Here is a 15,529-nt window from a genome sequence, read left to right on the forward strand (position 1 = left end):
CTTGAAGACTGAATCTCTCCTGGGCGTACATTATGTCAGCAGAACATCCTGACATAAATTCTCCTTCACTTAAGTTCACAGGCAGTGTTCAGGAAAACTACCATTAGGAATTGCAACAGTGAAAGTTGAAGCAGGTGGGGTGCAGAGGGGTGGGGATGACAATTATGAACTGAAGTGGAGGCATTGTTCTGATGCTGTGAAAGGTGCTTTTAAGCATATTAGTGATATTCCTGTGAAAGCCACCTTATCAATTCATTCAAAATAAAACAGCCATTATGTAGAAATTGTGACGCACAAGGAAAGAACATAATGATCCTTTTGTTACAAACATCTAGGCAAATAAGTCAAGATTCAATCAGGGTTCCCTAAAAGAAATGTTAAGTGTTAGAACTAATGGATCTTTTGAAAATATTTCTGAATATTACAGAACTATTAAAATGGTCTGAAAAGATCTATTCTTTTTTCCTATATGATTCTTTCCCCTCTTCTTTATACTAATAAATATCCCTAGAAGTTAAATATCTGTTTCAATTAACCCTACTTTTGTTGACATTGAGCCCCTAATTATTAAATAGAAGGACAAGAATAAATGGTCACCAAAATTAATAATACATGTGGTTATTTTCTATTCTCTGTGTTGAGTAGTAACTAAGAATGCTCTCTCCAAATATTTTCTGCATAAACTCTCATGCAGATAGAGAATAATATCCAAGCACTTTCAATTTTTGAATATTGGTCATGTCTTGGCTATATTAATAATGTGTTGGAAAGAGTGAAAATAATGTGGATTTTGGAATCAGACCTGAGTTTGAATTCCAGGCTTCATCTATTTTGGTTGTGATACTGGGCAAGCTATTTAGCCTTTCTGAGTAATTGGGGGGGGGGATGGTCTATCTAAAATACTTCAGTGAGTATTAAATGAGGTCATATATATTCCAAATGCATACCCTTATGCCCAATAAACATCAGGTTTTCAGATGGATGACGATGTATCACCTGATTCATACTTGTCCTACTTTTCTACCTCCTCAGTCTCCCTGCACTCCTTAGAGAAGTGCAGGTCTTTATAAGAACTCCATTGATACCTGAATGCATGGGGGGATACTGGTGTGACCTCTGGCCTAATAGAGGTTTAAATACTCCCAAAATTTGAAAACGACTACTTAACGGCTATTTCTTATAATGACAAAAACTCATCATAGACTCAGGTCTTACTAGGATGGAATATAGCTACAACCTCTAAGTTGGATGGACGCTGATGTCAGAACAAAGAGAGAAGAAAATGAATTCATTGTATTGTCTTCTTTCTAAACTCACAGAGAAACTGCCTGGATTTCCCACTGTTTACTCCATCATCTAATCTGAAATTCCTAAATGTGGCTCACTTTCTCTGTGTTATGCATTTGGCAGTGGAAGGAGAGGACCAATTACTGAAAACATACTAATTGTAGGCATTACATAAAGTACTTTACATGTAACTTCTTTCAGATTTCATAAATGACCTCTATGACGTTGGTACTATTATTAGTCCTCATATTTTAGGTAAGAAAACTGGGACAACCTGTGATTACTTTTTAAAAATCAGATGAAAAATAAACAGCACATTTCAAGCAGTGGAGTTCTAATTTCAAGGCAGAAAATCACTTTACTTCACCGCACACAATAGTTTTGAGGGTCTCACTATGAAACCCTTGGCCCTGACCTAAGAACCACAAATGGATAACTGAGGACCAAAGATATTGCCTCATTTTCTCCTCCAGCTGGGATACTGTGATAGAGCATGAATATTTTTTTTAAATTGTCATTAGCTTCCCTTTTAATGATACTTTTTTTAAATTGAAGTAGAGTTGATTTGTAACAGTGCACTTGCCATCCACCTCTACACAGACTGAATCATGAGCCGCTGTAGCTACCAACCCTAAACTCCTCATGAAAGGAGCTCAGGGGAGATCAGGAGTGAGGCATTCTCCACTCTGGAAAAACTGGCAAAACCAGTCTTCGGATAGTTAGATATTTTCCGAAGATTTTATGTGCTCAATTTTTGCATCTCCTCTTATCTAGAAAATGTGAACTGGAGTTCGGCACTTGACATTACTTGCCATTTGGCTCTACATGGATTTAATCATGAGCTACTGCAGCTGCCAACCCTCAGCACCCCATGAGCAGAGCTCAGGAGTGAGATCAGAAGTGAGGCACTCTATGCTCTGGGAAAACTGGAAGAATAGGTCTTCAGATATTTAGATATTTTTAGGAGATTTTATGAGGCCAATTCTTACATCTCCTCAAATCTAAAAAAATATTAAAATCCTTCATGACGACTGATGTTTGTGACTAGTAGTAACCTTCATGAGACCAGCAACAAACTTTTGTAAAATGTGTGCATGGCTGTATGTACTTCCCCCTCACCTTTATCTTATACATTGATTTCCCCCCACCCCCCACCCCAGCTTCTTTAGTGTGGTATTTCACAGTCATCTGTGAATGCAGCCACATCCAAGGGTGAGCCAGTGAGCCCCTGTGAAAACTCAGGATACTGGCCCAGTAGCTGAGGTGCATATCACAGGAATGATTTCAGTAAGCCCAGACCTCTTTGGTTCCTGCTACCTGCCCTTTGTTGCAAAAACTCCTATATACCCTAAGCACACCCCTTGCCTCCTCAAAGCAGTTTCTCAGGGCTACCTGAGATGCTATCTCCCCAGCTTAAGCCCAAATTTTGCCCCAAATAAAATTTAACTCTCAATTTTCAGGTTGTGCTTTTTTTTTTTATTTCCCCAATACATTTTTTTCTACTGCATAGCATGATGACCCAGTTACACATACATGTATACATTCTTTTTTCTCACATTATCATGCTCCATCATAAGTGACTAACATAGTTCCCAGTGCTACACAGCAGGATCACATTGCTAATCCATTCCAAAGGCAGTAGTTTGCATCTATTAACCACAGACTCCCAGTCCATCCCACTCCCTCCCCCTCCCCCTTGGCAACCACAAGTCTGTTCTCTAAGTCCATGAGTTTCTTTTCTGTGGAAAGGTTCATTTGTGCCATATAGTAGATTCCAGATATAAGTGTGCATTTTTTATGTTGGCCAAAAAGCACTAAAATCCTTCATGGTGGCGTGTACTCCTTGTGACTAACAACAACCTTCTATAAAAATGCGTGCTTGACTTCAATGTACCTCCCCCCCTTCACCAAAATCACATATGTACACACACACACACACACCTCTTTGCAGAGGGTTTTCAGAGCCATTGGAAATGCTGCCTCTCAGACTATAGTTGCCAAATAAAACTTAACTCTCCGGAGTTCCCGTCGTGGCACAGAGGATACAAATCTGACTAGGAACCATGAGGTTGTGGGTTCAGTCCCTGGCCTTGCTCAGTGGGTTAAGGATCTGATCCAGTGTTGCCCTGAGCTGTGGTGTAGGCTGCAGACAAGGCTTAGATCTGGTGCTGCTGTGGCTGTGGTGTAGGCCAGCAGCTACAGATCCGATTAGACCCCTAGCCTGGAAGACTTCATATGCCATGGGTGCAGCCCTCAAAAAGACAAAGGATTAAAAAAAAAAAAAAAAAAAAACTTAACTCTCAACTTTTAGATTGTGCATACTTTTTTAAGTTGACATAATGTTGTATCAGCTTCAAGTGCAGAGCAAAGTGCTTCAGTTATACACACATTTCTCAGATCTTTTCCATTATAGGTTAATGCAAGATAATAAATATAGCTCTCTGAGCCATACAATAAATCCTGTTTACCTATCTTATACATAGTGGTGCATATCTGTTAATCCCAAACTCCTAATTTATCCCTCTCTCTCTTCCCCTTTTGGTAACTAGAGGTTTGTTTCCTGTATCTGCGAACGTGGTTTCTGTTTTGTAAATGTGTTCATTTATATTATTTTTACATTCCACATATTAAGTGCTATCATGTGATATTTGTCATTCCCCTTATGATCTTTTTTTTTTTTTTTTTTTTTTTGTCTTTTTGCCTTTTCTAGGGCCAATCCCGCAGCATATGGAGGTTCCCAGGCTAGGGGTCTAATCGGAGCTATAGCCACTGGCCTACACCACAGCCACAGCAACGCGGGATCCAAGCCGCATCTGCAACCTATACCACAGCTCAGGGCAACGCTGGATCCTTAACCCACTGAGCAAGGCCAGGGATAGAACCCGCAAGCTCATGGTTCCTAGTGGGATTCGTTAACCACTGAGCCATGACGGGAACTCCCCCCTTGTGATCCTGAAGATGAACATTATAATAACTCCTTAGTTTTGTCCTCTGCCTTCTTCTTCCTATTACTGAAAGGACTTTAGATATCAGAGTCCTGGGTCCAGCTGCACTTATAACTTCTATAAACAGAAGAAGCCATTCTATTTCTTAGGACTCTAGTTTACTGAGCTGAAAATGAGGTTGTACAATACTCAGATGATTTTCAGTTCCAAACAGATTTTGATTGCATGACGCCAAGTAAGTAATTTGTTTTTCCCTGGCTTTGTTTTGAAAGCTTTTATTCATATTTAAGACTCTCTTTGAAATCTTCAAATTATATATATATATAGTTTTATATATAACATATAATTTATATATACACTATATAATATATATTATATATAATTTATATATACAATTATATTATATAATATATATATATATAATTTGCTATGTGCCCAGGAAAAAAAACAGCTATAAATAAATATATGGAAGAAATGCAATCAATGTTGTACTGACTCAGTCAAAACCCAACTACCCAGAGAAAAAGATAAATATACTATGACAGCTGAAAGTCTATACAAGATAGAGAAAATACTGTAGGACATTAAGGCATAAAGGAGAGAGAAGGTATATACTAAGGGGGTTGAAATTCTATTTCCATCCTTTATTCAAAGTCTTACAGGCTGCTGCATTAACCCTTCTGAGTCTAGTAATTTATGCCATTTTTAAAATATTTGGAGGTGGAAGAAGATTTAAAATTAGAATATAGTTAAATTTTAAGGGAGATAACATTCATTGGGAAATTTACACATTCTTGCCTATGCCCACCATCACAAATGTTTGATTTAAAACTCACAGGATAGGAGGGGTTAACGAATCCGACTAGGAACCATGAGGTTGCGGGTTCGGTCCCTGCCCTTGCTCAGTGGGTTAGGGATCCGGCGCTGCCGTGAGCTGTGGTGTAGGTTGCAGACACGGCTCAGATCCCGGATCCCGCGTTGCTGTGGCTCTGGCCTAGGCTGGCGGCTACAGCTCCGATTAGACCTCTAGCCAGGGAACCTCCATATGCCGCGGGAGCGGCCCAAAGAAATAGCAAAAAGCCAAAAAGCCAAAAAAGCCAAAAAGCCAAAATAAAAAAATAAAAAATAAGAAAAAAATAAAACTCACAGGATAATGCATAGAGTAGGTCCTTAAGTATCCTTAGATCACTGAGACTCAGAAGGTTAAAGACTTTGCTATTCACTCTGTTAGTAGTAGGTCACACACTTAGAATTTGAAACTGATTCTGTCTGGATCCAGAGACCAAGCGCTACCTTTAGCAAAACACTAATGATGATTTTGATATCAGGGAAAACAAGGTTATGCTTGGTTACTTTCTTAAAGTATCATTATACAAACCCTGCAACCTAAAATGTCCTACTTCTTGATCCCCTGGGACCATGTCTAATTTTATAATATGTGATATCTTAAAGGGAAAATTGAATACCACTTTAAAAGTGGCTCTTACAATTTAACAAAGGTATATATATATATATATATATATATATATATATATGAATGTGTGTATATGTATATATTCATATATTATATTTTTTCAAATATATATATATTTTTTTTTTTGCCATGCTCACGGCACATGAAAATTCCCAGGCCAGGGGTTGATTCCACACCATAGCAGTGACCTGAGCAACCGCAGTGACAACACTGCATCTTTAAGCTGCTAGGCCACCAGGGAAATCCAACAACAGTGGATTCAACGTAGAAAAAATATTAAAGAGGTACATATTGGTTAAGGTTGGCAATCCTCTTGAGAAGGCCATCCATAGCTGGCCCAATAAGTCTGATGTCCCTGGGAGTTGCTAAAGTGGATTTTTTTGGTTGTGTTGTTTTGGCCCCAAAACTCCTGGGTCTTCTCTTCCAAATCTGCTAGGCAAGGTTTCTGGGCAAAGACAAAGGAATGATCATGATACCTCGGATACCACGGAAATATAGCAAAACCAACGTGAAGAGGGAATGGTAACAGGAACTTCCTAAAGAGGCTCATATCCCATACTCACTCATTACTTGAAAATAAAATGGATAAATGCTGATTATTTGGGATTTCAGGCCATGGAAATTGGCTTTAATGAAAGTAAAGAAAGTTAATAAACACTTATCGGTTTCTTCTCGTGTTCCAGGCACTGAGCAGACAAATCTTTATGGAATCTATGCCCCATGCTTTGAGGTGTCCTCATTTTACAAGTGAGGAAAATTACAGTGCTGAGTGGTACAATCAGTTTCTCAAGGTGAAGTACAAAGGTGAATTTTGGCCTGACTGACTTGACAGTCCTTTAGAACTTTGAAGATAAACTCTACAAGGATCCCTTGGTTTTTTCCTCTTCCCTCTTCTCTTACTCTTCCTTATCATTGAAAAAACTTTGGCTACTTTATCATCACATTTTTTTTTTTTTGGTCTTTTTTCTTTTTAAGGCTAAACCCACAACATATGCAGGTTCCCAGGCTAGGGGTCAAATCGGAGCCACAGCACAACTCCAGATCCAAGCCATGTCTTGGACCCACACCACAGCTCATGGCAATGCCAGATCTTTAACCTACTGAGGCCACGGATCAAACCCGTGTCCTCATGCATGGGATGCTAGTAAGACTCGTTTCCACTAAACAATTTTCTAAAGCTTTTTTTTTTTAATTTCTAATAATGATGATTAGGAAAACAGCATATAACTTCAAAGATCTATTTTCACCCTAGTAAATCCCTATCTCTACCCCTAGCCAGACCTCTCACAACTCGAGCTTCTTTATTCTGACTTCGTCTTGTAACAGAGTTCAGCAGAGTGCAAGACTCTGGCTATACATGGAACAGAAGTCATGTTGGAAGGCTGCTGAGTTTCTTTCAATACCGTAATTACAGGTGCTTGCTAGTAATTGGCAAGATGGGTGCCATGTAATTTTCATAACCATCGTCCAATCCTGATCGCTTTCTCACAGAAACATTCTCAGACAGGGATACCCATCTTTCAAACTTAAAAACTGCAATACCAGCTGACTTAAAAGACCAGATCCAAAAATGAGGGCTACAAGAGGGAGCATAAAATTGCAATGATGATGACTATTACCCCACCTAAGAAATAACAGCTCCCTTGGGGTTTCTTTAGTGCCATTTGTATTGGGGGTTAGAAACGGCTCCTTGACAAAATGACATGCTTGCTTCCCAGTTATTGAGAGAAGGGCAAGAAATTGGTGGCATTGCTGCTACCCCATCTGTAGCTGACATTCTCAGTTGTAGCAAAAGTTCCAGAATCTGTCATTATTTTAAAAAACCAACCAGAAGGTATGGCCCTTTCCTTACAGTGATGAATAATTCATTGAATATTTCAGGTAGTGAAGTGACTAAAAAGAGCAGGAAAGTTGAAGGCCCTGACCTTAAAACAAAATTCTTACTATTGCTAAATACTGTTTGTTTGCTTGTTTTAAACATGACACCAGGCAAGCTAATTTCCTAAGGACTTTGCTTGTTTTATTTTAACTTACTGACTTCACAGCAAAATTCCAAGTACTTTCTGAAAGACTGAACAAATGCTGAAGTCATTCTTATAATACTGTACCAGTTCTGAAAATGTGAGTACAGATGAGATCTTGCTTTCCTTTTACATTCTTACCTGGATGCCTTAACATGACTGACACTTGAATATGGAACCAGAGTATGAGGGACTGAAAATTGTACTGAAAAAGCTTGAGAAGAAACTGGAATCTTGGGCAATAGCTGCCCAAGATTTCTTTAAAGTTTTTGTTGATATATAATTGACACATAACATTATATAAGTTTAAAATGTACAACCTGTTGGTTTGGCACCTTTATATATTGTAGTATGACTACCACTGAAGCATTAGCTAACACCTCTATCACTTCACATAATTATCATTTCTTTTTTATGGTGAGCCCAATTAAGATCTAGTTTCTTAGCAACTCTGAAGTTTACAATATTGTACTTTTTACTGTAATCATCATGCTGTGCATTAGATCTCCAGAATATTTTTATCTACTAGTTGCAAGTCTATACCCATAAACCACATCTCCCCAAACCCTCCACCCCCAGACACTGAAAACCCCTTTTTTACTCTGTTTTACGACTTTTGCTTTCTTCCATTTGGAAGAGAGACACTCTATTCTGTTAGAGAAAAAAGCTCTGATTTTGGTAATGATAGATCAGTTATAACTACTATCTATATATCCATGGGAAAATCAGCCTGCCTCTCTAATCCTGTTTTCTCATCTGTTAATAAGTAGGGATGCTAACACCTGCTTATAAGAATGTTATAGAGATCAAGTGAGAACAGCTAAGTGAAAACCTTTTTAAACTGTAAAACGGCACAGTAAATTAAGTAATACTGTCACTTATTCAAATGAGGAAAGGAAATGAAATCACCATCACCATAAAGGAAATTTGGACAATAAATCCCCCCTCTCATTTTGGGTTAAGGATATTTTTTCATACTATTTTATTTACAGAACACATGAATAACTTATTGTAGAAGACTCAGAAGCATATGGAGGAAAATGAGAACTTTTTCCCTAATGAATCTATTTAGGTTTTCTCCCCTCAATGTAACCATTCTTAATAGCTGTAAAGGTATTTTCCTCTTTCTTTTTTACACACTCCAACTGCCCTTGTTACATCTGAGACAGACGTGGAAAGTGCTGTAGTTTCACCTCTGTGTGACCCTCTTTGTCATTTTTCCCACTTGGAATGTGTCCATCTTTTAGATGTGAAGAAATAGAAATCTTCTATTGCAGGTGATGACAAACAGTGAAATCACTAACATTTCCCCCCTCCAAAGCTGAGTGTTTGAAGTATCAGGGTTTTTTTTTGTGAAAAGACAATTATTCCCTTATCCATGATTCATCAATTTTAGGCTGTTATTAATATGAAAGTTTGAGAATCGAACTGACAGGAAAATAGTGCCAAATCACTGATGTGGATCTTAAAAATGCTGCATAATTGGATTGCTCTGCTGTTTTCAGCGGAATATAATGCTAAAACAATATTTTAAATCTGTTGAATATACAATTTTTGTCAAACTTCTTTGCAATGTTTTTGAATTTTACATTTCTGATTTGCTTACTACTCCCAAGGTACTGTGATCGAAAGTAGTCATTAGTTTATTTAGAATTTTATAAAATTTTGTATCAAATCTTAATTGAAAATTTCTATTTATAGATGCTAAGAAGTATTTATATTGTTTAAAAAGATAATATGGTATTTTCATATACTTCATATGATCACAATAGCTATACACCAAAAACAAATTTCATTTTATAAGTGTTTTAGGAAATGAGAAATTTGCATCCATGATCTTTAAAATTTGCGTTTTTTAACACTTAAAAATACCCTTGAAAAACTGTGTACCTCTTTATATAGAGTTGACATAAAAAACTTTTTGTTATAAATTTAAATAGTTGTAAAGTATGTAATTTTTGGCGTATCATAAATATTGACTTTTAAAATGAAATTCTTTGTGTCTAAGAGAATCTAAACACTTGAGCTATTTGTAACTGACTAGACAAATATCCAAACTCTTATTAGCCAAATATTTTACATCATTCCTTATTTTTTTAACTTTTGTAGAATACTTATATAATATTGGGAAAGATGAAGCACAGGAAAGTGAAGTGAGTCGCCCAAGGTCACACAGCATGTATATAGCACCCTCTGAGTATGAACCTAGACTGCCTGCCCCAGAGTCTGTTATTTACATTTATTATCAACTATGTTATTTAAATTTTGAATTTAAATAAAATTAAAATATGCATGCTATTATTACCAAGCATTAGTAATTTGTTCTTGTGTTGTTGCCTCTTTTATTTGTAAGCACATGACTTTTAATACTGACATTAGAAAAGCATCTACAGGAGGATGCAGTCAGTTCCATGCCCAGGAGATACATCATGGGCTTTTAGAAAGAAAAGAGAATGTATTTCTCAGACTTTATATTTAGAAAAAAATATAAAGAGGTTTTTCTTGTGTTTGTTACTTGGTAATATTTCTGATAAAGAGGAAAAACTATTTTCAATAAGTAACCCAAATAAGAGAGAAAATGATTTGGGGGGATATCTTCACAGCCAATCATCTTTATGTTTAAAAACAAGGAGACCAGAAAAAAAATGGAGTGTCCGTTGTGGCTCAGCAGTAACGGATCTGACTGGTATCCATGAGGATGAGGGTTCAATCCCTGGCCCTGCTCAGTGCATTGAGGATCCAGTGGTGCTGTGAGCTGTGGTATAGGTCGCAGATGCAGCTCGGATCCTGAATTGCTGTGGCCATGGTATAGGCCACAGCTGTAGCTCCAGTTTGATCCCTAGCCTGGGAATTTCCACAACCTGCGGGTTTGGCAGTAAAAAACAAAAATTAAACAAAATAAACAAATAAATCAATAAATAAAAATAAATAAAAGCAAGGAGACCAACTGTCCTACGTAGGAGAGCCAGCATGAAGGTTATCTTCATGGAGCTTGAACATGAATGAACCCCTTTTGGTTTGGGTCTAGTCTTCCTAAGGCATTCAGAGTCTTAAGTTTTACTCCTACTTTTGATAAACTTCAAGCATTATGACCTAACCAACAAAAGGCTAGAAAACCTATAGGACGGTATCTGATTATTACTTAATGTTATCCTGAGGAACAAATCAACACATTTGGTTGACAATGTTTTCTGAATGATTTCTACCTCTTGAATTTCTAAACTGATTACTCTCTGCAGTATGAAACCAAATTATGTATTGGGAACCTGACAAGAAAGGAAAAAAATCTTCTTTGAACTCTTGCTAAAAATGTCCATTAATTAATAGTGCCCATTCATAATAATCAAGGCCTATTAATTACCAAAAGTAAAGTTGGAAGAACACAGGCTATTAAAGTCGGACACAGGACAGGCAACCTCTAGCGTGCATTTTGCCATTTTCATAGACAGCCACAATCTCATTTCTGATGATAGTCCTTTTTCTTGGCTATTTTGCCCCTGCCTCCTTTGCTGTATTCTTTCCTTCTTCCTGCATCCTCCTCTCCTTCCCTCTTATTTTATCTCTTTACTATCTCCTTACCACATCATTTCCCTTCCTTTTCTTTTTCTCTACCTAGAAACCTCCTGGGGTACCCGTTGTCTTTGATTAAGTCTGATTAAAGGCTTGCTGTGCCTTGAGAATAATCAAGCTTAAATAGAATGGTGAGCCTTACTCTGGAAGAACTGATAACCCAATGATCGAATCTGGCATTTTCATCTATGTCACCCACAAAACCAACCCACAGTGTGGAGAGTTCAAGGCATTTGGGAAGAAGTATCAAGATTATTTACTGTGTATCAAACACTGTGCCATCCATTTCAGACACACAATCATATTAAATACAGGTAATATAATTCCTACATCATATAAATGAAGAAACAGAAGCTTTGAGAGCTGATAAAGACCATAGAGTAAGGACGACCCCGGTCTACCTGGCTCCAAGCCTGTGCAAAGCTGTTCCCTTCATCCCCTCACTATTTCTGGGGTAATCCCTAAGTACATTCTGATTGAATTGGATTCCACACCTCAAGTTTACATGCCATGAGGAGAATGTGAAAAACGTTAGCAATTAGTCAGGCTTTCGCAGGGTCTGAACTGTGGCAAGGTGCCAGTCTTCCATAGAGATGATTCTATCGCACCATTTCTTTCTTTCAGTTTCAGGATAAATTCCTGTTGATATGAGTCTAAAGACTCAAATTGTGCCTTTTTCTTTGCAGCCATCCATATATTAGACAAAGCTATATATGGGAGTTAAAATGAACCTTCACTGAAATGAGAAATTTTTAAGTTGCCATGATACTATGCTAAATTACAACAGGTTACCATTAAGGGTACACACATTCATAAAGTGAAATGTCATAGAAATGACAAACATTTAGAGCTGGCAGGTTTCGCTCAGCTGCTTTGGGAAGGTAAAACTTTTTCTCTTCCTCCCACATATGACCATAGGCTTTCACCATGATATAAAAGCTATCATATTCAAATTGTACTTTTGTTTATTCATTTCATCTTGGCAACAAATATCTAGGAAAGAGCTATAGGAATATGTTTAAATGATTGATACTGCATTTGCTATCCAAGGCACAAATCAAATTATCTCCAACAGCACTCAAATCCCTTTTCCATCTCAAACACAGATAATAAATTAAAATGTCAAAAATACTTTTTGGCTTAAACATTTGTCTTGAAGATTAAAGATATGACCCGACTCTATTGTTGGTGAAAGCCATACAAATTCTGCTCTTTAGGGACTGCAGCAGTAGGAGTCCATAAAAAGAAAAAAGCAGTTTTGTCATCTTCATCTTGAGTACTCAATCTTTTTTAAAGGATACTTGTATTAGTGTGTCTTGAATACAGCAAGATAATTTTTCTATAATATGGGAAGTAGACCTGGTACTGTCCAAAAACAAAAAACAAAAAAAGCGAAGGATTTGGATTCAGGACCTATTTCTACTACTTGCTATGTGGATTTTGGGAAATTCATAATCCCAGTTTCCTCATCTATATAACGAGTATAATAGCGGTGCCTATTAGAGTTGTTGCAAGTATTAAATGTCATCATGTGTGTAAATATTCTTACCATTATATGTGGCATGTAGTGTGGTAAGGACTGAATAGTTGTCATTATTAATTGCATTTGTTATCGCACACAAGATGGCTGGCTAGGGTAGGAAAGATTTAGAAATGTTTTCCAGAGTGATTAGAGTCAAATGCAAAACACACAAAAGCATACTGAATGCTCTGAAAAGTGTTGCACTAAAGAATGAGCCCAAGCTTTAATTAACCAAGCATTTTTCAATTTTGTTTACAAAGGATTTCTCCTCTCACTCCCCTGTTTGATGCAAATATCCTGCAGAAATCAGAATAGTGATAGGCACCCAACATCAAGCCCTTCCTTGGTGGTGATTTATATTTGAGAAATGTGTTGATGATATTGGCTCACCTGCAGCATATAGAAGTTCCCAGGCTAGGGGCTGAATAGGAGCTATAGCCGCAGGCCTACACCACAGCCGCAGCAATTCGGGATCCGAGCCACATCTTCAACCTACACCACATCTCATGGCAATGCCAGATCCTTAACCTACTGAGCTAGGCCAGAGAGTGAACCTCCCTCTTCATGGATCCTAATCAGGCTCATTACCACTGAGCCGCAATGGGAACTCCAATACTGGCTTTTAAAATAAGGTTTATTTTTAATAATAAAGAATTCATGGTTATTACTGAAGTTTTGGAAAATTAAAAATATAAAATACAATGATTAATTACTCTTAAACTTATCTTCCCCATCCCCAGAAAAAAAGCATTTTTTTTAAAGTTGGATTTCTAATTGAATATAAAACTTAAACGATATGATGGAATGTACTTATAGAAAAAAAAAAACTAATTACACGCCCAATACTCCAAGCTATCAACGTAGGGAAGTTATGGGTTTTTCTCTACATTTCAGGTGAGTTTTTAAAACATGAAACAAAATATGAACGTTCAAATGCATGGAAGCTCTTCTAATTAAGAGCAATGAGCCATTCTGACATGTTCCAGCAACCCCTCTCTTAACTAATTACACCTGCTGAAGAAGAGCAAGGCTTATTCCTTGCTGCCGCAATAAGGTCACCCCTTGTGGCTGCTGTTGCAGCTCAAAGAACTCATTTTACACAACAGGCAAAGCAAAATCTTGAAACTAAAATCTATTCTGTAACAATAATAGAACTTCAGTCTAGGTTGAAACTTAGCCATGTTTAGAGAATTCAAGGTAGGTACATGTGGGGACGTGTTTCTGTGTATACTGAACTCCAGTGGGTTCTCTCCTGTACCCCTTCTTAGTTCCTGGCACTTAAGCTTCTTGTATCACTGGGGACCAAGTGAGAAAGAGTGCAAGAGGGACCTCTAAATAGCCCTGTGATCAAACCATGCAGTGATGCCCCTTTAAGTCAGCACGTGTTTCTTCCTCATTAGGACAGACACATGAGAGCAAATCCCTAAATGGGTAAAGTGCTGGAACCCCTGGACTGCTCCTGAGTTCTGAAGGCTGAGGGGGCCCAGCACACAGAGAGCAGTGACAGCGCTCCTTAAGACAACGCTCACAAGACATGGACACAGACTTTGCCCGGCCAGGCCTACTCCTCCTTTTGCTCACTGTGGGATCCCCAAAACTCTTAGAGGTGATTTTAAGGCATTATAACGTCATTAAAATTCACAGCAACGGAAACACAGGCATCAGCGCTCCAAGCCATCCCCCAATGGGCTAAGATTAAAGCACGAAGCCAGAAAGGCCTATAGCAGCCTTGGTCTCCTGAGTCAGAGGCCCACGCAGCCCTCCAACGCGACGGGTGCCCAAAGGTGAAGGCATGAACCATGGCGCTCAGAAGCCATCAAGTCACTGCCTACTGACCCCCGGAACACACGTTTCAGGACCCGAAGCCCGCGTGCACGGACGACTCGCGGGCCCGCCATCCCCCTGAGCCCTCACTGTCGGCCCAACCTCAGTGCCACAGCTCTCAGACCTGCTCAGCCCCCACCTACCCCTTGCCACCACATCGCTCAAGGCCTGCGCAGCCCCAGCTCAGCCCTCACTCCTGAGGCCTCACCAACCCCATCCCACCCCCTACCCTCAGCCCCCAGCCCCTCACACGCGCCCCCCAGCCCTGAGCAACCCCCTCACCTGAGTCCAGTGAGCAGGACCAGCAGCAGCAGCAGGAGACAGATGCTGGAGCCGGCCCACCCTCGGTATTAGCTCGAGACAAGGCGGGGCCAGGGATTAACCCTCTGGCTGCGTGAGTGCAGCTGGTTCAGGTGTGGCGCCCTCTCAGAAAAAAAGAGAAAAAGGTTTGTTAGTGAGAGGTGCATCACTTTCCATAATTTTTTTACCACTCAGTTTTTTATTAGTATGTTTTACTTAGACTCATTACGCATATAAATCCTGATATGTAACTTTTTCACAGCCTTTTTTTTTTTTTTTTTAAGGGCTGTGCTGGGGCATATGGAAGTTCCCAAGCTAGGGGTGGAATCTGAGCTGTAACTTCAGGCCTGCCACAGCCACAGCAACCAGGTATCCTTAACCCACTGAGCAAGGCCAGGGATGGAACCCACGTCTTCATGGATACTATTTGGGTTTGTTTCCTCTGAGCCATAACAAGAACTCCTTCACTTAACATTTTAAAAAGTTATTATAAACTTCGTTGATTTTTGTCAGTAAAATATATTGTTTTCAATTGAATTACCTAACCATTAATTTGATACTATATTTATACTTTTATAAGTTATGA

At 38.7% G+C, this 15,529-nt stretch overlaps 1 long non-coding RNA gene across 1 annotated transcript in view; it reads right to left on the bottom strand.

Annotated features, from left to right (window-relative positions):
• LOC146397254 (uncharacterized) overlaps positions 1-14,995 on the bottom strand; it is a 113,482-nt gene extending 98,487 nt beyond the window's left edge. The window contains exon 1 of the long non-coding RNA XR_014822706.1: positions 14,926-14,995. This is a non-coding gene — a long non-coding RNA (uncharacterized LOC146397254). The remainder of the gene's footprint in view (positions 1-14,925) is intronic.
• Between the last annotated feature and the right edge of the window lie 534 nt (positions 14,996-15,529).

The sequence above is a fragment of the Sus scrofa genome, chromosome 13 (genome assembly GCF_054392235.1).
Source record: "Sus scrofa isolate SSC_HxYL_T2T_F1_AM1 chromosome 13, Sscrofa_HxYL_maternal_Yorkshire_Landrace_v2.0, whole genome shotgun sequence".
NCBI lineage: Eukaryota > Metazoa > Chordata > Mammalia > Artiodactyla > Suidae > Sus > Sus scrofa.